The 20,421-nt window shown below is 43.0% G+C and overlaps 1 long non-coding RNA gene across 1 annotated transcript; it reads left to right on the top strand.

Moving 5' to 3' along the window:
* Window positions 1-520: 520 nt before the first annotated feature.
* Window positions 521-19,209, top strand: LOC140847757 (uncharacterized). Its single transcript, XR_012127880.1, has 2 exons — window positions 521-7,082; window positions 18,784-19,209. It is a non-coding gene; the product is annotated as an uncharacterized lncRNA (long non-coding RNA).
* Window positions 19,210-20,421: the final 1,212 nt, after the last annotated feature.

Genomic DNA, 20,421 nt, shown 5'->3' with positions numbered 1-20,421 from the left:
ACTGTATAGTTATCTCCAGAACAGGGTAAAACCACTACCCCACAACTATACAATCTACTACCTCACTCTGACAGAGCAATCTTCTGGAAGGATAACACAATCTTTCTCAAAACAAAAATGCAACATAAAATTAGCAGCATCAATCAATACACACTTACTCTGAGATACAGAAATGAGAAGCAGAAAGTATCACCCCATCCAGTCTACTTGCCAGTATTTCTGGGTTCTAAGAAAAGCAACATGCAAAACAGAAGAAATTCTGCACCTACAGCATTTTCATGCAAGTTAACCTTAAATATTGTACAGTAAGTTACTTTCTATGAGGCTGCTGAGATGCAGATTTTTCTATCACCTTAGGAAAGACAGTAGATTGTATAGTTATCTCCCAGTGGTGGGTGTGACCCTAAAACTATACAACCTACTACCTCATCCCACGGTGAAGAGAATGTCCAGGGTGAATGTTGAAAAGGGACCACAGCTGAGTACCACAGGAAGGCTCTCTCTTTGGTGATCCTGGTTCCCCTGTGTGAATAGAGGGAAAAATGAAAATTTTAAATCGCTTTCATTCATTTAACTCAAACTTAAGTTTAACTGAACAAACTTTCCAAACCCAGCAATTTAAATTGTTCCTACATGTATCATGATCTATGCAGTGCTTTCATTTCCTATATAGGTTAGTATTATTTTAAATGCTTGGTTATTTGAATCTACTCCTAAAACCATGCATTTATAAGATTCAGAAATCATTACCTTACTGTATCTATTGACCATTATCAACTTTTCATTTTCTTACTATTGCTAGAAATGAAAATTCATAAAATCACTTATCCTTCATAAAGAAACCAACAAAGGGACAGAAAAAAAATACACGAAGATAACACCTCATTTTTAAATTAACCTCATGTATTCCATGCCAACAAACATTAAGTGGCCTTTTTAACAGAATATCAAAGGTAATCTACTAGATCTGAATCTGTATCGGGATAATTCCTTTAACTTGAAAGGTGCTGTGGGGATGAAAGGCAAGGACCAAGACATTTTACACAGTACTTTCTGAACTAAGCAATATGATCAGTTTAAGTTTTATAACCCCAATCTTAAAATTCAAATGAATCTAAACCATATTAAATACTCTTATGATATATAGCTCAATGGAACAGAACTGAAAGTCCAAAATTAAACCCCATACAATAGGTCAATTTATTTTCAACAAGGGTGCCAAGACAATTCAACAGGGAAAGAATAGTTTTTTCAATAAACAGATAGTGCTGGGACAAATGGATATCCACATGCAGAAGAATGAATTTGGATCCATAACTCACACCATATATAAAAGTAACAAGACAAATAACCTATTTTAAAGAACAGCAAAGGATTCTAATAGACATTTCTACAAAGATATGGCTCAGAAGTACAAATGGCTGAGTACATAAAAAGTCACTCAACATCATTTATTAGTCATTACAAAATCCCAAACCAAAACCAGAGGGGAGCATTTTCAGACCAGCTAGAATAACTAGCTATACTCAAACAAACAGATCAAGATGACTAGTGTTGGTGAGGATGTGGAAAAATTAGAACCCTGATATGATGGTAGGAATGTGAAATGGTACAGGCCCAGGTGTTTGGAAGGTCTAGCAGTTCATCAAGAAGTTGAACCACCCAGCAATTCCACTCATAGGTATATTTCCGAGAACTAAACACAGAAACATATACACAAATGCTGACAGCAGTAATACTCATGTGGAGTCAACAAAGCCAAGGCTCACACCCTGGCCCTGCCTCCTCACCACCACTGAAACCCTGTGCTCGCCATTCCAGCCCCTCAGCATTCTTAGCTGCAGCATCAATACACTGGACTAATGATCTGTAAGAATAGGGGATTTACCTCACATCCAATACAAGAGGCTCCATGTCAAGCCCTCGAGGTTTGCTGTATTTTTTATGTCAACACCTCTTTTTTATGTTAAGTGGACACTGGTGCTAAAAAGTTTAATAACTTGCCCCAAATTATAGGAGATAGAATTGGATCTTGAAACTTACTATAATTGAGCCCGTTTCAATTGTACAAGGCCATATGATTCAAGGTATGAACATGCATGACAGCTGTCCCTAAAAAAACCAAGCCTTTATAAGCCAAAATCTTTCCCCATAACCGGCATGGTTCTTTTAAAAGAATGATGGTGAACAATAAAACCAGCTGGTATCTCTACCCTAACCCTCAATCCCAACCAATTTTCTCATTTAAAATATGTTTGACCCATCAAACATAGGTATCTAAAACAAAACAAAGGTAGAATCTAAAATGTGTTCACTTTTCAATTCAGGCAAGTATGGTAGGCTTACTTTGTAAGAAAACAAACACCACACAGGTAGAAAGCAATCTGGCAATTTACATGTGAAGGAGTATAAAATACTCCTCAGTTCTAGAGGAAATATATACAAATATATCCAAAAGTTGGGTGTTTATGAGTGGCAGGCAGGGGGGGAATAGATCTCTACTATGTAGCATTACTTATTAGAGCAGTGTTTTCCACCTCTTCACAATCCATGGCAAGAAAATAAGCAGCACTCATACATAGGTAATTAGTATTAATTACTAATATGAAAAAAATTAACGTTGTTCAAATCATTACTAACGCTTACTCTTATATTTTACTATTACACAGAATAAATTGATTTTATGATTTGATGGTTCTCAGCCTGCAGATATTTAGAAAACTGATTAGAGCAAAATTTGTAAAAAAACTAAAAGTTAACAGCTAAGTGGTAGCAATGTTCAGTTAAACAAGCTTTCAGAAACACAATACAATCCATATACTATAATCTACGGATTATGAGTACCCATGGAAATATTAAGAAGGTTAAATAATACCTTCACATTACACTATACGGTCACAACTATATAATGACTGGCTACTGAGACAGAGAAAGAAGTGGGATAACTGGTTGGTGTTATTTACAGTTTTTAAGATTTTTTCCTCTAGCTACAGCGTTCTTCCAAATCAGAGACAGTGTCTGAATGTTGGCTTCATGTTTACCATGTCTTTAGACACAATGATAACCTGTTTCTGGGTCTTTTTTATTTTAATTTATAAAAATTTGACAAATCTTAGCCCGTTGAGAGGGATAAGAAATAAAATACAGAAGGCACCAAGTTCAATGCAAAGTGCATAGTGGATGATCATTACCTTGTAGCTGCAACCATAAATATTATATTTTTAACCAGAACATTCTTAGACAACATTATTTGATCTTTCAGATCAATTTTTTTAAAGTAACATACTTTTACATTCATTTTCTATCCTTATTCACCGTCTACCTCAACCTGTAGCTTGAACTACTCCCCTACTCATTAGAAAATTAGTGAATGTCACAGTTCAATGTGAACAAAATGTACCAGACACTGATTTCAGCTTCAACAGAACACTACAGGCAGTGCAAGAAAGGAGTTTTAACTTTGAGCCTGTATCCTTGGGCAAGTTACACAAACTGCCCTGAGGTTCAGCTCTCCCATCCCCAATTAGGGAACTGTTAACATTCACCAGCTTTTGAGGACTGGGAACATGCAAAGCACCATAATGACCCAGAAGTAAATTCTCAACAAGTGGTAACTATTCCTCTTAATAAATCGGATCAATTTGAGAGACTATCCAAGTCGGTAGTTTTATTATCCCGGACATACTTGCAATAGTCAAAAATACTTATCTTCATTTTAAAACATGCTGTGTCAATTTAAAATGTGCTATGAAGAGGCAAATCTACTTAATAATTATGAGTAAGCTTGTCTTGTCTGTATCTGTATTTACATCAAGTACGGGTTCCATCATTAACACACTCCATAACCCATATTTTAAAATCCATTTACATTTCGGTAGATGACTGTAGTGTATGAAAGCACACCATGTTTAACGCACTTGTATGGACAATATATCAAAGTCAGGGTTTTTAACCTGCATCCATAACAGGCTTCAGGAACCCTCCCAAAACTGTACATATACTTTTTCTGCAAGAGCCCATACCTTTTATCTCATTTTTTTCTCCAAGAGTCCATACCTTTTATCACATTTGCAAAGTCTATGACCAAAAGTCAGCACAGTGTCACGGTTCTAAAAACACATTTTCATATGCTTTCTGATAGTTATATATTAATAAAGTAAAATATATAAATTTCACCTTTGTATATGTCAGTTAAGTTTTCAGCAAATTAGCTTCCAAATTGTTAAAACATGCCATACTAGTCCAAAAGCAGGCACACCCTACCTTCTGTATACAAAATTCTGCCAAATTATAATTAGTATGTCATTCTAAATCAGATCACCTAAAACTTAATATTGCTGAGAAGCAAATAACACTGAACAGAAGTGTAGTTTATCAGCTGCCTCAGAACACTTAAAATCAGACCTAGAAAAAGCCTAAGAAAATACCTGATACAATTTCACATTTGAGATGAAGCTGTGCAGAGAGACAAGGAACTTTTTTCAAGTGATCTACAAACTGCAAATACTCAGCTAGAGAAAGCTATTTTTGAAAAGCCGCTAGAAAATCCATTAGAATTGCATTATCTACTCCCGTAGTCATTAGCTACTTGTAGCTACTGAGCACTGGAAACGTGATTAGCCAGCCAAAGTGACATGTGCTACTGTCAACTACACTCTAGGCTTAAGAAGACTTACTATCAAAAGAAGCAGTGGCTCTCATTTTATCTGGCTATTTAATGAAGTCCACTGCTAGCTAGTTCTAAGACTGTACAATGCTTAGAACACCCACCCAGACACAGGGCATGCTGTGACCAGGCTTCCCTTACTCCAGACCAAAGGTCACCTGAGGCAATGTTGACAACTCATTACTGGGGATCCTAATTACTCTATTCTCATCTAGACATGGAAAAAAAAAATCACTGGCAATTATATTCTGGGAGTGAAAACACCCTGTACTCAATAAAAGCTTTTCAGACTATTAAAAACTTAAGTAATTAAAATGCACGCAGGTCACAGTTGGCGAATTTACTTCTCCCAACTCTTAACAAGTAAAGGGATGAGAATATGTTCCACCAAATATAAATTAGCAGGTCAGCGTTTAGTACTCCTTGGAAAAGATCAATGCTATAAACTAGAAAACACCCTTTAGAAGGTGTTTATATCTTCTTAATGTCAGTAAGTATCTTAACTGACAAATACAAAGGTGAAATTTATATACGCTGAGTTTAGAAGGGACTGGTCAACTTTTCTGACATCCTCGGAGAACGGTATTTTGCAGGAATACACACAGAATCAGTAGTTTCATGTAACACACCACTAGTATTTTCTATTTTATTTTTTAAAAATTTTGATCACAACCCACTAAAGTGATTTCATGACCCAAAGAGGACCTACAGAATGAAAAACTAGTTTAGACCTCTTAATATTGAGCAACTCCCACTACTACTAAAGCTATTACTTACTAGCTTTTTTTTTTTTTAAGGCACAAAAATCTAGTGTGCCATACTCTCAACTGAGAAATTCTAATTAATGTTTACAGAAACAAAATACCTGGAATAAAACAGGTGAAGCGGGAAGGCCCCAAGGCTTGTTTCAAGATAAATACCTTCCAGGTGTCAGTGGAAAACAGTAAAATATTTTCCCACTTCAACTGTAATTGTCAACACACAAGTAACACATTTTATAATGCTACTTAATCATAATGATTTAGAAGTCAAGACAATTTGTCTACTCCCCAAAACTCAAGTTTCACAAGAATCACAAAACCCACTCAGTTAACTTCCAAGATTTACTTCCTTAACTACACATACTCCTTGATATCCTGTAAATTGGCCTGAGTACCATACAGCGGAAAGACCTGGATATAAATTATTTTCTAACCTACATATAAATTTAGAATTTGACCTTAAATGTTCTTAAACTACTGCGCGATTTTCAGGCCAATAGATACATAAAGAACTGCTAAACGAGGTTTTAACTTTAGAAACTGAGTGCCAAGAAAGCAGTATTTATCGGTGAAGTTAAGGAAGTCATCCAATCTCCCAATTTAATTTACTCCACCTATCTGACAGTCTCCAATGCCCTTCCCCGTTTGCCAACCCTCTCTAAGCGAGACGTCTATTAAAGAGCCAATGAGTAGGCGAAACATTGCCTCACCTCTGACACACGAGGCAGAAGACCAGGCCCTACTTACTATAAGAGTTGGAGACCGAAAACCATTGCTGGCCAAGAACATACAGGTTACACACGCGTCGCCCGGAACCCCCCTGGGACACGTGCCGGTCAGCCCGCTTCCCGACAGCGGCCTGCAGCGCTGCGTCCCAGGTCGCCCAAAAGGAGCTCGTCCCCCAGGACCCCACTTCCGCTTGCACGCCTCGCCCTCCACAAGGACGGCAGACCCGGCAGGGCCGCTCAGGGCCCCAGAACGCAGGCGGCGCATGGCCTCGCAGATGAGCGTCAAGAAGTCAGCCCAGGGCCCGCCCGCCCGGGCCCTCCCCCAGCGCTCCCCACCTTTCCTCCTGCATCCCAGCCCCCAAGGCCAAGGTCTTCCCGGCCCCCAAACCTGATGGCGGAAGTGACGCAAGGGGGACCTGGCGGCGCCTGCAGCCAGTCACGCCACAGTTGGAGGCGGCACTGGCCAATGTGCGCAGCTCGAGGGAGGGACTTCCCCAGCCTAGGTTTGATTGAAGTTGGGGGGAAGGGCGGGGTGAAGAATGTGAAGAATGACCCCTCCCCCGGTCCGTGAGGCGCTGGGCGGGAAGCGGAGGGGGCTGGGGCCGGCTAAGCACGCCACGCGGCGCCCATCCCCCGTCCGCGCCACCGCCTCCCCGGTCCTCGCTCAGAGCCCGCTCGTCCCAGCCCGCCGCCTCCGCCGGCTGGCCTGCAACAATTCTCTGTTCCCACCGACGCCAGGGGCCTGAGGGAAGGAAAATGGCGACAGGCCCGCGCTCGCCCTCCGCCTCCGTACCCACCTCAGGCTCACGGAGAAAGGCGCCAACAGTCGCCGCCCACCGCGAAGACACTCCAGCCCTCGTGCCCCGCGCCAGGCACCCGCTGCAGCACGAGATCCGCGCCCGGAGACCCGGATGGAGGCACAGGCGGGTGAGCCGAGGTGGCCTGAGGGAAAGCAGCGCTGGCCCCGGGAAGCCGAGGTGGAGGCGGGCATCAGGGCAGCACGCATGCCCATTGGCCAGGTCATCTGACTGACGTGAGATGCGCCCTCTCACTTCGGCGGAGCCGGGCTCGCCGGGACCTCATTAGAGGTCCATGGCTGGGCCCGCCCTACACTGGGCGGCTGCGGCGGGAGGCCTGCTGCCTATTTTCTATTGGGCGGCCCGGAGAGTGGCAGGGCGGTGTCCACGCCCTGCACACGTGATGGACGGCGCCTTCTCGGAGCCGCTGAGAGAGCGCTGGGCTGCGCAGTTCTGGCAGAACCGCGGTTGCTTGCCCTCAGTTTCCCCGTTTATTGGTGAGGCCCTTGTGTCTGCCGACCGTCCCAGGGGTTGAAGTTCTTCAGACGCTGCTATCACAGTCCGTCTTTCGCACCACCCAGGGTCGCCCGCTGCCGGTCTTGCCATTTTGTGTGCGGTTTAAAACCCGGCGGTGCTGGGGCAGCCGATGGGGTAGCGGAGGCGGTTTATCCGTGTTAAGGGAGCAAGGAGCCGGAGGGGCATGAACTGGTCCCGGGAGATGGGCAGGGTTGGGAGGTCCCGGAGGAAGAGTGCGGTGGGAGGGCACCCTGCCCGGCTGAGGTCGGGAGCCCTGAACGCATCCACGTGCGCCCTAGGACCGTAGGTGCTAGGCACTATAGGCGCCGTTCTCGGGGGACGGGGGTCGCCGTACACGGGTGCTGTTCATTTTAGGTGCTGTGCTCGCGGTCCTGTCCCCTGTGGGCGCCGTGCTAGGGGGTGCTGTGCAGGTTGGCCCACAAGTGTTGTAAATGGGGCCTGGTGGCAGGACTGACGAGACCATTGGAGTGTGCTCAGGGTGGAGTCTGGGGGCACTAGGGCTGAAGTGCACCCGCAGGCTGTGGTCCTGTCGCTGGGGAGATCAACAGCTAAAGGCCCCAGAGCCCTAAGAGCCTTTCTGATATTTTATTCACATGTTCGCCCGCAAGTTCTTTTATGTGTGAAATACATTACCCTGCTTTCCAGTCCGTTCTCCATTATTCCTCCGTTGAACCAACCAAATAACCTTGAAATCCATAATGGAAATGACTGATTGATTTGATCGTAACTGAAAATCCAATTAAAGAAAATACTTCAAATTTAAAAGGCAAATGACAAGTTGGAAAAGCAATGTAAAATCTGTCAGGCAAAACATTAATTGAAATGTCAACTGTTTCAGAGCAAGGATCTGAAACCAGAGTGCTAAATTTACATCCCAGTTCTGCAATCTCCTGACTACACAACACTGGGCAAGTGCTTGTCCATTCTGTGCCTCAGATTGTTCATCTCCCTATAAAACGGGCATTTTAACAATATTTACCTTATAGAACTACCATAGGAATTAAATTAAACATTACGAGTACTTGGAACAGCTCTTGGTGCATATAAGACTTCTATAAGTGTTTGCTGTATGTTATCCATAATGTATAAAATCGGTATTTTTCCAGTCAATAGGGAAAAAGTGAATGGTCCATTAAAATTTAGACAACGGATATGAACTGACATTTCAGAAAAGAAACAAAAATGGCCAATAAATGTGAAAAAGATGTTCATCCTCTTTAGCCATCAAATAAATACAAATCATAACCATCTTCCAGGTAATTATAGGTCATTGCTTAAAGGTGGTATGAAAAACTGGTAGTAATGCAGACCTGCATTTATCAATATGTGGAGATGGGAAGAGTTATATTGTTAAGTGAGAATTGTACCAAACAGTGTACTACAGGACCCCATAAATCTTAAACAAGGTTTAGCTCTGGAATTACTCTTGACCTTTATTGTCTACACATTTTTGGATTCCTAGCAGTGCATATGTATTGTTTTCATAGTGAGGAAAAACTGTATAAACATCATCCCTCAGGATGTTGTTCCCCAGTATCCATTGTCTCCTCCTGTAATAGACAGAAACCTGGTTTTAGGTGACAATTTGAATGTAGCTATGTGACAGTTCCGGCCCTTGGAATATGACCGGAAGGAGGATGTTTCTGGGTCTACCCTCCAAGGAAGGGCTTCCCCTTTCTCTCCCCTTTCTAATTTCCAGTGGCCTAGTGGAACAGGGTGTAGTGGAGAGCCATGTGAAGCAGACCTCAGACCCAGGTAGCATTGTAGGGCATCCTCCACCAAAGCTCAGATTTTAAGTGAATCAGAAATGACTTCCATCTCATTTAAGCCCCTGGAATTTGGTGATACTCCACAAGAAGGTAGCAGGATCAGGTGGGGTGTACTCACACAGTGTACTCTCATTCTGCACGTGGGATCATAGGAGATAGGAGAGGGCATTTTGTGGAAAGACCATGCAGCTTTTGGAAAGAGCAGACAGCATGGGCCAAAGTTGCAGCTCCTGTTTCCCAGGGGTCACCCTTGGGCAGACACACCATGTTCAATTAGATCATAGTAGGAAGTGATTTGGAACTGCTGAGTGACAGTCAGAACCTGGTTGTCATTATGATCTTTATAGGAAGAGATGGAGGAGGCAGGAAGAACATGCATGTAAATCCTCACTTGGGATCAAGCAGAACAACCAGCTTAATCCTTAGGTTCAAGTCTGAGCTTGTCCCCACACCAGGGCCTCAACCTAATTGCTACCACCACTCAGGCCACCTGGAATGCCATCCCCATCTTAGCCTAGTTGGTCCTTGTCATTCAGATGGCACTTAAAAATCTGGCCCACCTGGAGAGACATCACCTTTTCTCCTTTATACTTTTACAACACCTTCAGCATTTTAGTGCTCATCCTCTGTGCAAGAGAGTAAGAACCTTGTCTGCATTATCCTGGCTGTGTCTCCATCTAGAACAGGGCCCTGTGCACACGGTAGGCTCTCAATCCCTTGAAGCATGGAATTAAAAGCAAAGAGGGGAGCACTTTGCAGTGGGTGCTGAGTTCAGAGGATGGTCATGAAGGCCTTGCCCAGCAGAGATGTGAAAGAGCAGAGCCACTGGGCCAAGGAGGGAAGGTGATAGAGAGTCCTGAACAGACTGCATGCTTATGTGATGCAGGTTCCAAGAGTGGCGAAGCTCGGAGGACTGCAGAGGCCTGATGCCTTAGGCCTGGCCAACTCAGCCCTCCTGTCTGTCAACACCTCTGCAGACAACCCCAGGACAGAACCCATTCTCCACCTTTGTTTTCCTGTAATCCAAACAACCCAAGTCAGGCAACCCCCCTGTGACCCTTGCCCCTCCGCAGGTGCCCCCCCTTAGGGCTCTATTCCTGGGGCCCTCCACTCAGCTGCTGGGGCGAGGTGGTCAGTTTGTTCTGTTCCTCCCAGCTTAGATGCCCTGCACCTAAATCAGCGCCCCCGGGGCGGTCCCAGGGCTCATCGAGTGCAGGCATGGTCATTAGGAGGATGTCTGGACAGTGCCACCTGAGGGCTCACCCATCCAGACTGCTGTGACTCTAGGGACCCCTGCTTTCCTGCATGTCCGCCAGCGGGAAGAGGAAATCCCTAGACGTGGCACATCCTGGGGTGGAGTGGGTGGTTGTATTGACCACCCTGAGCAAAGGCTGCATGCTGGTGATGGCCTGGAGGTCCTGTCTGGTTCACAGAATGTGCACATGCAATGTTTTAAATCTACTTTTAATTAGCTGACAACTTTCAAAAGAACACATTTAACATAAAAAATCTGGATTTCTTGCTCTTCTCAAAAAGATTGGAATCTCTGGTGACACTCAGCCTGCATTCCAACAGGACAATGTTGTCTTTATGTGCAGTGTGGGCTCTGCTGTTTGTCCCGGTTTCCCTCACCCTGGCTCCCAGGGTCATCCAAGTTTGTGTCCTCACCACCTCCTCTTAGGGGCTCTGCTCCTGCCCCACCTGTGTCTGGGCTTATGATCTAGGCCAAACAGAGTCCTTTCTGGGGAATATATTAAACAGGGAGGGGAGAAGTGAATCCTTTAGCCTCCAAACTGAAGCTGTAGTGATGGCAAGAGGGGGTTATCCAGCAAGAAAGAAGGAAAACCAGCAAAAATAGAGACAAAAGAGACTGAGGCTCTGACAGCAGCTAAGTCTCTGGGTCCTGTTATCTCTGAGTCGCCACCCGCTGGGGGCTTCAGATGCCCCTGTCACTTGCAGCCAGTCATGGTTGACGTTGGGAATCCACATTTGTGCCATGGTGCCAACTGCAGTCTTGGACAAATCATTCATCTCCTTCCATTTCTTCATCTGTACAATGGGGACTCTGCCTCTTATCTTCTGAAGCAGGATGGGGTTCCACTAATGTCATTCATGTGAAGAATTAAATGCAGTGCTCGTGCGTAATAGGTGATGCTAAGGATTCCATGGACACTTACAGACTTAATGGCAGGTGCTCACTATGCACTGGTGGGCTGGCTTTGAGGAGAGTGGGTCCCTGCTGAAGAGCAAAGCAGTGCTCTTTAAGGAGGTATTCCCAGACCAGTGCTGCCTACACAGACTCCCAGCCTAGGCCTCCACCCACTGCAGGATGGTCTACCCTCAAGGCCTGTGTCATCTTGGGCTAGTTATTTAAATTCTTCGACCCTGAGATTCTTCCAAAAAGGTGGAGATACTAATTTTCATCTCTTTCAGTTATTTTGATAATGGAATTAACTCATTAATATGAAGAGTGTCTTATAGTTACATTAAACATTCAACAAATTGTAGTTGCTGTGATGGAAAAGAACAGAAGCCAGCCAAAGGCTTCATTTCTGGGGAATCATTGCTATTGTGATTTGCATCTCTCGAGGCTCAGTTGAGCTGAATGTGCACAGTGAGTACTCAGGGCATAGAGCTGTTCTGTTCCACTGTACCAAGGCCTCACCTCCTGCATCACCCACCCCATAGCCAAGCCAGCAGCCCTGGGATTCACAGTCTCTTATGTGAGCTTCAAACAAGCTTTTAAAGCAGATTTCTGTTAAAAAAAAAAAAAAAGAAAGAAAGGGGGTGGGAGGAAGTTTTGATGATCAATTAGCAACATAAGACCCCAAATCAAGAAAGAAACCACAACATGGAAAGAATCTTTTTTTTTCTTTCTTTTTAGTAAGTGAAGTCTAGCAACTTCCTAGTTCCAGCCAAAATGTTAAAAGTTGCTGACATTTTGAGGCAATCATACGGTTGATTCCCTAGACCCAAACTCATTCCCTGGCACCAAACACAGGCTGATGGAGGGAGAGGAGGAGTAAGATGGGTTCCCGGGAAGCCTTGTCTCTTCATTCAGCTTTGGCACCCAGCCCAGCAGTGCCTTGCACAGAATGTCCTCAAGTGCTTGCTGGGACAGCAGCCCCGTGCAGCATAGCCCGCCTGCCAGGCCTTGTGGAGCTGGGCTGAGCTGGCCCCACTTGGCTGGGTTCAGAGGGGATGAAGACAGTAATGTCTACCCCTTTAACAAGCTCTTGAAAATAGCACCTGATAGAAATTGTGTCCCTGGCGGTGATTTGGGGGGACACACTGCCTTCGTGGAGCCTCTGCATCTTGGCCTTGAGCCTCTTATGCCTGTGCAGAAACTGCACCATGCTGGAATGTTGCTTCAGGAGTGCTTTCATCTGCTGGTAGAACCGGCCAGGGGCTTCGAGTTCCTGGGTGACCAGCTGCAGCTTCTGTAGCTTGGCTGAGAGCTCGCCCTCCAGCTGCTGCTTCAAGGTGGCCATCCAGCACTTGATGCCACTGAGCAGACTGTCTCCGATGGTGTCAATCATGGCCTGCGTGCTGGCAGCACTGGTGAACAGTTCCCTGCTGAGCTATTCCATGTTCTGTGGGGGCATGTGAACATTTTCTTAGGAAAGACCTCTGGAGGGCCGGCCCGGGCACCAGGTTCACAGCACTACCTCAGCTTCTCCTCCACTGGGCCAGGGTTTTTAGGAGGTTTGGGGGAAATGCTGGTGTCTGCCCAAACCTATTTTTGACCTCTGATTCTTCAGGCAGCAATGTGGGGGTGGGGGTGGGGGGCTAAGAACACTACATTTGTTTCCTGCTTCCCTTGCAGTTGGGGGCTACCAGGCATGCACCAGAGGTAGAAGTGAGTATTGTTGGGTGGGGCTTCTGGAAAAGCTGCTTATCCAGGGGCAGATTCCTCTGAGACAAGCCTTGAGCCTTGCTCTTCCCCTTCTTCCCACTGGGACCCAAGTCATCGCCCATAAAGGGCAGCCACTCATGACCGTGTTCTGGCAAGTGCACCCAGCGTGGCTGAGAAAGGAGGCAAAGTGCCGTGGGGTGCCAAGCTGGCCAGCCTCAACCCCCACCTCTGGACATTCCATGCATGAAGAAAAAACACAGACCCTTAATTTTTTAAAAGCCACTGCTCACAGGTTTTTATTACAACCAAGTGCAGATCTTTACTGAAAGAATAACCAAATGGAAAAAATAACCAAATAATTTTAAGGGAAATGAAATTTCAGACCCAACCATTGTGATATTTCTAGAGAGAGTCAAGACCTACCACTCTGGGTAGTCCATGCCCACTGTGGCCCGACAGCCTGGCCCACTTGGGTCCACAGCTCACCCCATCCTTCTGCTGGGGAAGAGCTCCGGTGGGGAGGCCATGCAGACCTGTTGCTAATCTTGGCTTCAAGAGCTGACTAGTCCTGTATGTGAGATGCTGCCTCATGAAGAAGGGACTGTGGTCCGAGGCCAGCTAGGGTAGTGATCTGATGCCCAACCCCAGACCAGGCACACAGCAGGACTAAAAAGTGTGTCTGACCTTCCCAGGCCACTCTAAGCTCCCCATATGTCACATAGAGCACTGCAGCACAATATGGATTCCCATGTCACATGCCAACCTCAAAATGACAGGACACCCCAGCTGGAAGTTCATCAAGAATCACCACTCCCACATACACATTTTCAAGTTGCCAGCTTAGCTGGGAATGGGTGTGCCCTCTACCCTTTATCACTGAGGGCTGCCTGCCAGTATGTGACTAGGTGTCTGGTTTGACCCACTAGACTAAACTACAGGGTAATAGAAACCAAAGATCAGTAGAGTGTACTGTCACTCCTGAGATGCTCTGAGAAAGTTTTAAAGGATGTGGAACAAGGCTGGGGGCAGGCAGGTCTTGATTTTGGGTGAACAGGGAAGGTGTCTTGGAGAAGCTGACCTCCAAGAGGACTGAATGATGGTCAAGGGACAGATTTCCCAGCAGAAGCATCATAAAGACAAAGACCTGAGATGGGAATGAGGACGTCCAAGGAGCATCCAAGGGGCAGTGAGGCTGAGAGGGCAGCCCAGAGTCTGGGTGAGGGGTCTGCTGGGGACTGGATGAGAAGCATCTGGTAGAAGGAGAGGTAGGCGTGCCTGATCACCAGTGTGATCATGGTGCCTAGTCCCCAGAAGATCACCAGGGACAGGTTGAGGGAGTCAGGAATCCCATTTTGTCTGGGCGTTGCTTGAGATGCCCAAAGGAATCCGGTGCAGATTCCAGGGAGATGGGACTGGAGCTCCGGACAGACATCTGGGTTGAAGATGGAACTGGGGGTCATCGTCAGCACACGGGGCTTTTATAGCTCAAGCAAGAGAGATTGCTTAGGGAGGGGGTGGAGACAAGGCACACTACGCAGGCAGCTGGATTCACAGATCTACTGGGGGTGGAAGCCTAGGAACCACCAGATGAGCTGCAGAGGTGGGCAGCCAGGAGGGAGGCTGCGCTCCGGGAGGCCCTGTCGTGATGGGCCTGGAAGAGGGCGTTCTCTGAGACGCTGGCGCACTCAGGCTCTCCCCTGAGTAGGGGGCAGGCTGGTGATTTCACTTGTATTCTTCACCCATGTGAGTCTTTAAAGATGTTAAATGTTTCTTTCTGTTTCTTTTGAGTTTTTTAAAACTAGTTTGGTTGTTCTTTAACTTCCAAGAAACTAAGTTCTGTACTGTGCAAGAAATATTGAAACATTATAAAGAGTGGAGTTTTTTTACATTTGTAAAACAATCTACTTTGTGATAAAGTGATGTATTTTCTGACAAGCATTTTAGGCTTTATATTAGAGATCAGAGCAAAATACAATAACAGTATTTAACACAGATCCCAATGCTGTATACAATAGCTTGAGTAAAATCATTTGAATTTCTGTAGGGTAGGGACTGGGTGACAGCACAATTATTTTATAATAGGATGACAAGTCCCATGAAAAGTTCACAATACAACAAGCTTGCGTATTTCCCCCTACCATAAAGCTCATTTAAAATATGCCTGGATTCTCCATCCTGTGGAGGGGTGGTTTTCTCCAGTGATTGTTTTTCTCCAGTGATCAGCCAGAAGCAGAGCCCCCTCAGTGCCTACTGTTGGGGCAGCTCTCAGAACTATTTGTGACTGTTCTTTGCCGCCACTGACCTTCAGCTTGAAGTGTTCCTGTTCCTCCAGAACCAGGGCACTAGTGACTGACACTTGCCTCCTGGTGAAACCCCATCTGTGAGCACCGAGCCAGCCTCAGGGAGTGCCCCATCAATTCACGCACCCAAGTGAACGAACCAGACAAGGGAGTGCTTTCTGCACCGGTAGCACCATAGGCTTATAGAGTGCAAGAAGCCCTATTTGCCAAAAAAGCGTTAAGTTTTTAAAACAGCTTTATTGGGTGTAATTGATGCAAAAAGTGTGCATTTGGTAAGTTTTGAAAAGTATTTGATCTTTTGAAGCCATCACCACAACCAAGGTAGCCAGCATCCCACCCCATACTTTCTTGTGCCCCTTTGTAACTCCTCCTGTCCCCCACTTCCCCACCCTGGCCCGCAAATTTTTTTCTCTTATTACACGACAGTGTACAGTTTCTAGAGTTTTGCATGATTGGAATCATATGTTTTTGCCTGGCTTCTTCCACACAGAAATCTTCAGATTCATTCACGGGTTGTATATTTCAATTTGTTTATCCTTTCATCTAGATACTTGGGTTGTTCCCAATTTTTGTCTATTATAAATAAACCTGTAATGAACATTTGTGTACAAGCCTTCATATGCTTACATATTTCCTTTCTCTTGGGCTTTGAAACCTAGGAATGCAATGACTGGATTCTAAGTTTAGCTTCTTCAGAAACTGTTTTCCACAGTGTTTGTACCATTTTCATTACCACCAGAAGTGCAAGGGAGCCCTGACTCTCCGTGTCCCCACTGGCACTGGGTATGATCAGCCTTTCTAATGGCTATGCAGCCAATTCTCCTTGTGGCTTCAGCCTGCATTCTGTGGTGTCTAGTGATGCTGAGAATCCTCATATGCTGTTTGCTGTCTGTATAGATTTTTTGGTGATTAGTCTATTGCCCATTTTTACTGTGTTTTCCTATTTTAAGTTTTGAGAGTTCTTTATATATATTTTTTTATCAGATATGTAGTGCTTAAGATTTTTTTCTCCTGTATTCTTGTGAAGTAAGTTGTATACTTTTAGGTGTTATGTATAGGTCTATGATCTATGTAGAGTTAATTTTTACACATACTGTGAGACATGGATGTGGTTCATTTCTTTTTCTCTTTCCTTTTTTTCTTACGTGAATTAAAATTTTTTCTAGCACTATTGGTTGAAAAGGCTATCCTTTCTCCATTTCACTGCCTTTTCAGCTTTTTGTATGTATGGGTCTGTTTCTGGACTTTTTATTCACTTCCATTTTCTGTTTGTCTCTATGCTAGTTCACACGATTGATTACCACTGCTTTATAATAGTTCTTGAATCAGATAGTGTTAGCCCTTCAATTCTGTTTTCAAAATGCTTTTGCTTATTCTAGAACTCTTACTTTTCCAAAACGAGCTTTAGAATCACCCTGTCATTTAAAAAAATGTCTGCTGGTATGTTAATTGTGATTGCATTAGATCTATATTACAATTTGGGGAGAACTGACATCTTGACAATATAGAATCTTCCTATGCATGAATAGTATATCTCTGTCCATTTATTTAGTTCTCCTTTATTTCTCAGCAATGTTTAATAGTTTTTAGGGTACAGATATTACACATCTTTTATAACATTTTAACCATAAAGCGTAGTGTGTCTTTGATGCTGTTGTAAATGATATTTTAAATTTTTTTATTTTTAATTGTTCATTGTTAATATTTAGAGTACTATTGGTTTTTGCATATTTATCTCCTATCCTTCAACTTTGCTAAACTCATTAGTTCTAGTAGTTTATAGATTCCATCAGAAGCAATGATGACATCTATCAATAAAGACAGTTTTGCTTCTTCCTTTTCTATCTAGATGCTTTTAATTTTTTCTTGCCTCATTGCACTGGTTAGAACTTCCAGTACGATGCTAAACCTCTGTGATGAGAAGACATTTCTGGAGGGGAAGCAAGTATGATGTTAATTGTAGGTTTTTGTAGCTGCCTTTTTTATGTTCTATTCTATGATATAGTGGGAAATGTATAGTCAGCCTTTATTCCTGCTTGCTGATATGGAGCTCCTAAAACTCTTGAAATTTCCTGAGTGATAGGGTAATGAGGCATCTTTTATTATTCACAAGTTCCTTTCAACCAGATGTGGTTTTATGACAGTGAGGTGGCTCTTGGTGGGCCTCTAGTTAGCTTCAAGATGGGAATGGCTGGCAGAAAGACTGTGCTACCTCTATAGGGCTGGAACTTTCAGCCAACCCCTCAGTCTCTGGGAAGGGGAGAGGGGACAGAGATTGAATTCAGTCACCAATGACCCATGGTTTGATCACTCATGCCTTACGTAATGAAACCTTCATAAAACCCCTGAAGAACAGGATTCAGGGAGCTTCCAGTTTGGTCAACACATGGAGGAGCTGGAGAGGATGAGGAAGCTCCATGCTCCCCACCCCACCCCACCCCAGCCCTAACCTCGTTCATTCTGTGCATCTCTTCCATTTGGCTGTGTCTGAGCCATTTACTTATAATCCACCAGTGAACGCAAGTCAAGTGTTTTCCTGAGGTCTGGAGTCCTTCCAGTGAATCATTGAACCTGAGGAGCGAGTTAGGAGATCTCCGGGTTTACAGCTGGTCAGTCAGAAGTACAAAAGGCAACTGCAGACAATCTGGCATCTGTAGTGGGAGTGTATCTTGTAGGACTGAGCCCTTAACGTGTGGCATCTGGTGCTAACTCCAGGTAGACAATGTCACAATAGAATTGAGTTGCTGGACACCCAGCTGGTGTCAGAGAATCTGAGATTATTCCTAGATTGCTGAGTTTTTATCAAATTGGATGTTAAATTTTTTCAAAAAAATTTTTCTGTTGAGATCAAATAATTTTTTCTTTTTTATTTGTTATTAAGGCAAATTACATTGTGTACTTTGTTTTACTTTCAGATATCTAACTCATTTGGAGTTTATTTCTTTATAAGATATTAGTACATATCTAATTTGATCTTTTTCCAAATGTCTATCTATTCTTCCAGTACTATTTATTAAAAAGTTTATTTTTGACCTAGTGGTATGAGACACCACCTTCACCATATATACCAGGTCTATTTCTGGACTTCCTGTTATGTAAACTGGTCTGTCTACTCGAAGTTACACAATTACAGAGGTTTTATAGTCATCTAATATCTGGTAAGACTAATTCTCTGCTAAAGCTACTCTTGCATTTCAAAATAGTCCCTATGAACTTTTGTATCAATTTATTTATTCTAGAATAAATCCCACTTGGCCATGATGTATTATTGTTTTAATGCAGTGTTGGAGTTTCTTTGCTAATGTTATATTTACTATAATTGCACTGATATTTGTAAGCGATATTCATTTTTTGATACTGTCTTTTCAGGTTTATGTATCAACATCCTGCTTGCTTCATAAAAGGCACTTGAGAGTTTTCCTTCGTTTTCCATGCTCTGGAACAATGTGAAGATTTGGTAGAATTCTTCTTTGGAAACATCTGGGATAGGTGATTGTTCTTGGGGTAGTTTCTTGAGAACTTAATTTTCTTGTACAGAAATTGTTCTGGTTAAGCTTTCTCTCTCTAATAGGCTCAGTTATGACAAACTGTATTTCCTTAGGAAGCTGTGTCATCTACATTTTCATATTTAATTAAAAGCAGTCTTATGCTTTAAAAAATATCCACTTGATTCAATTGTTATTCTCCCTTTTCATTTCTTATTGCGTATGTTTTTATTTTCTCCCTCTTTTTCATTAATTTACGTAGTGGTATGTTTGTTTTGTTAATATTTTAATAAATCAAGATTTTATATTATTTATGTGTATTGCTTTCTCTGTTCTACTTTAGTCGTTTCTGCTGTTATATTTATTAGTGCCTTCATTGTCTTTCCTTTTAGTTTATTTACTTTTTGACTTGAGAATTTTATTTATTTTCTTTCAGTTTTACCGACATGTGTTTAAGGCTATGACAATTCCTCTGATTATTCTTTTAAATGTATTTTATACATTCCAATATGTAATGTTTTTATCATTATTTTTTAGAAATTATAGTATAAGTTTGGTCTGTTTATGCTGTTTCATCTAAAAGTTGTTTGATTAAAGGTTTTCAAATTTCCAGGTGGAAGGCCTTGCTAAATTTTTGTTATTAATTTCCACATTAATTACATTTTGATCAGAGTATTGTTTATAGTATTTTCCTTTTTTATAAAATTCAGTGATACTGTTTTTGTGTCTTTATATAAGACAAATTTTTGTGAATATTGCATGTGTACTTAAGAAAGTATGTTTTCTATTACTGAAGTGTAAATTGAAACATACGCACACACACACACACACACACACACACACACATGAATATACAATTTATATACATCTCAGTAAGATCTATCATGTTTATTATATTGTTTAGATCTTTGAATCCTTAGTGTTTTATACTGCAAATGGTATGTTAAAGTGTCCTATTATTAGTGTTTCTATATATTTCTCTTGCATGTCTTTTTTGTTTTTTTAAAGTATCATTGATATATAATCTTATGATGATTCCATATAAACAACACAGTGGTTTCAACATTCACCCATATTATCAATTCCTCATGCCCTCCATTGCAGTCACTGTCTAGTAAGGTGTTATAAAGTCATTAGAGTATAGTGCCCCTTAATCCCCTTCTTCTCTGCCCACCCTGCCCAACCCCTCCCTTTGGTAACTGCTTGTTCCTTCTCGGTGTCTGTAAGTCTACTGCTATTTTGTTCCTTCAATTTTCCTTTGTTTTATACTCCACAAATAAGTAAAATCATATGGTATTTGTCTTTCTCTGCCTAGCTTATTTCACTGAGCATAATGCCCTCCAGCTCCATCCATGTTGTTGCAAATGGTAGGATTTCCTTTCTTTTTATGGCAGAATAATATTCCACTCTGTATATATACAACATCTTCTTTATCTATTCATCTATTGATGGACACTTAGATTGTTTCCAGATCTTGGCTATTGTAAATAGTGCTGTGATAAACATAGGGGTGCATATGTCT

The sequence above is a fragment of the Manis javanica genome, chromosome 2 (genome assembly GCF_040802235.1).
Source record: "Manis javanica isolate MJ-LG chromosome 2, MJ_LKY, whole genome shotgun sequence".
NCBI classification, from domain to species: Eukaryota; Metazoa; Chordata; class Mammalia; order Pholidota; family Manidae; genus Manis; species Manis javanica.
The sequence above is the reverse complement of the archived record's forward strand: the minus strand, read 5'-3'. Positions and strand labels throughout refer to the sequence as shown.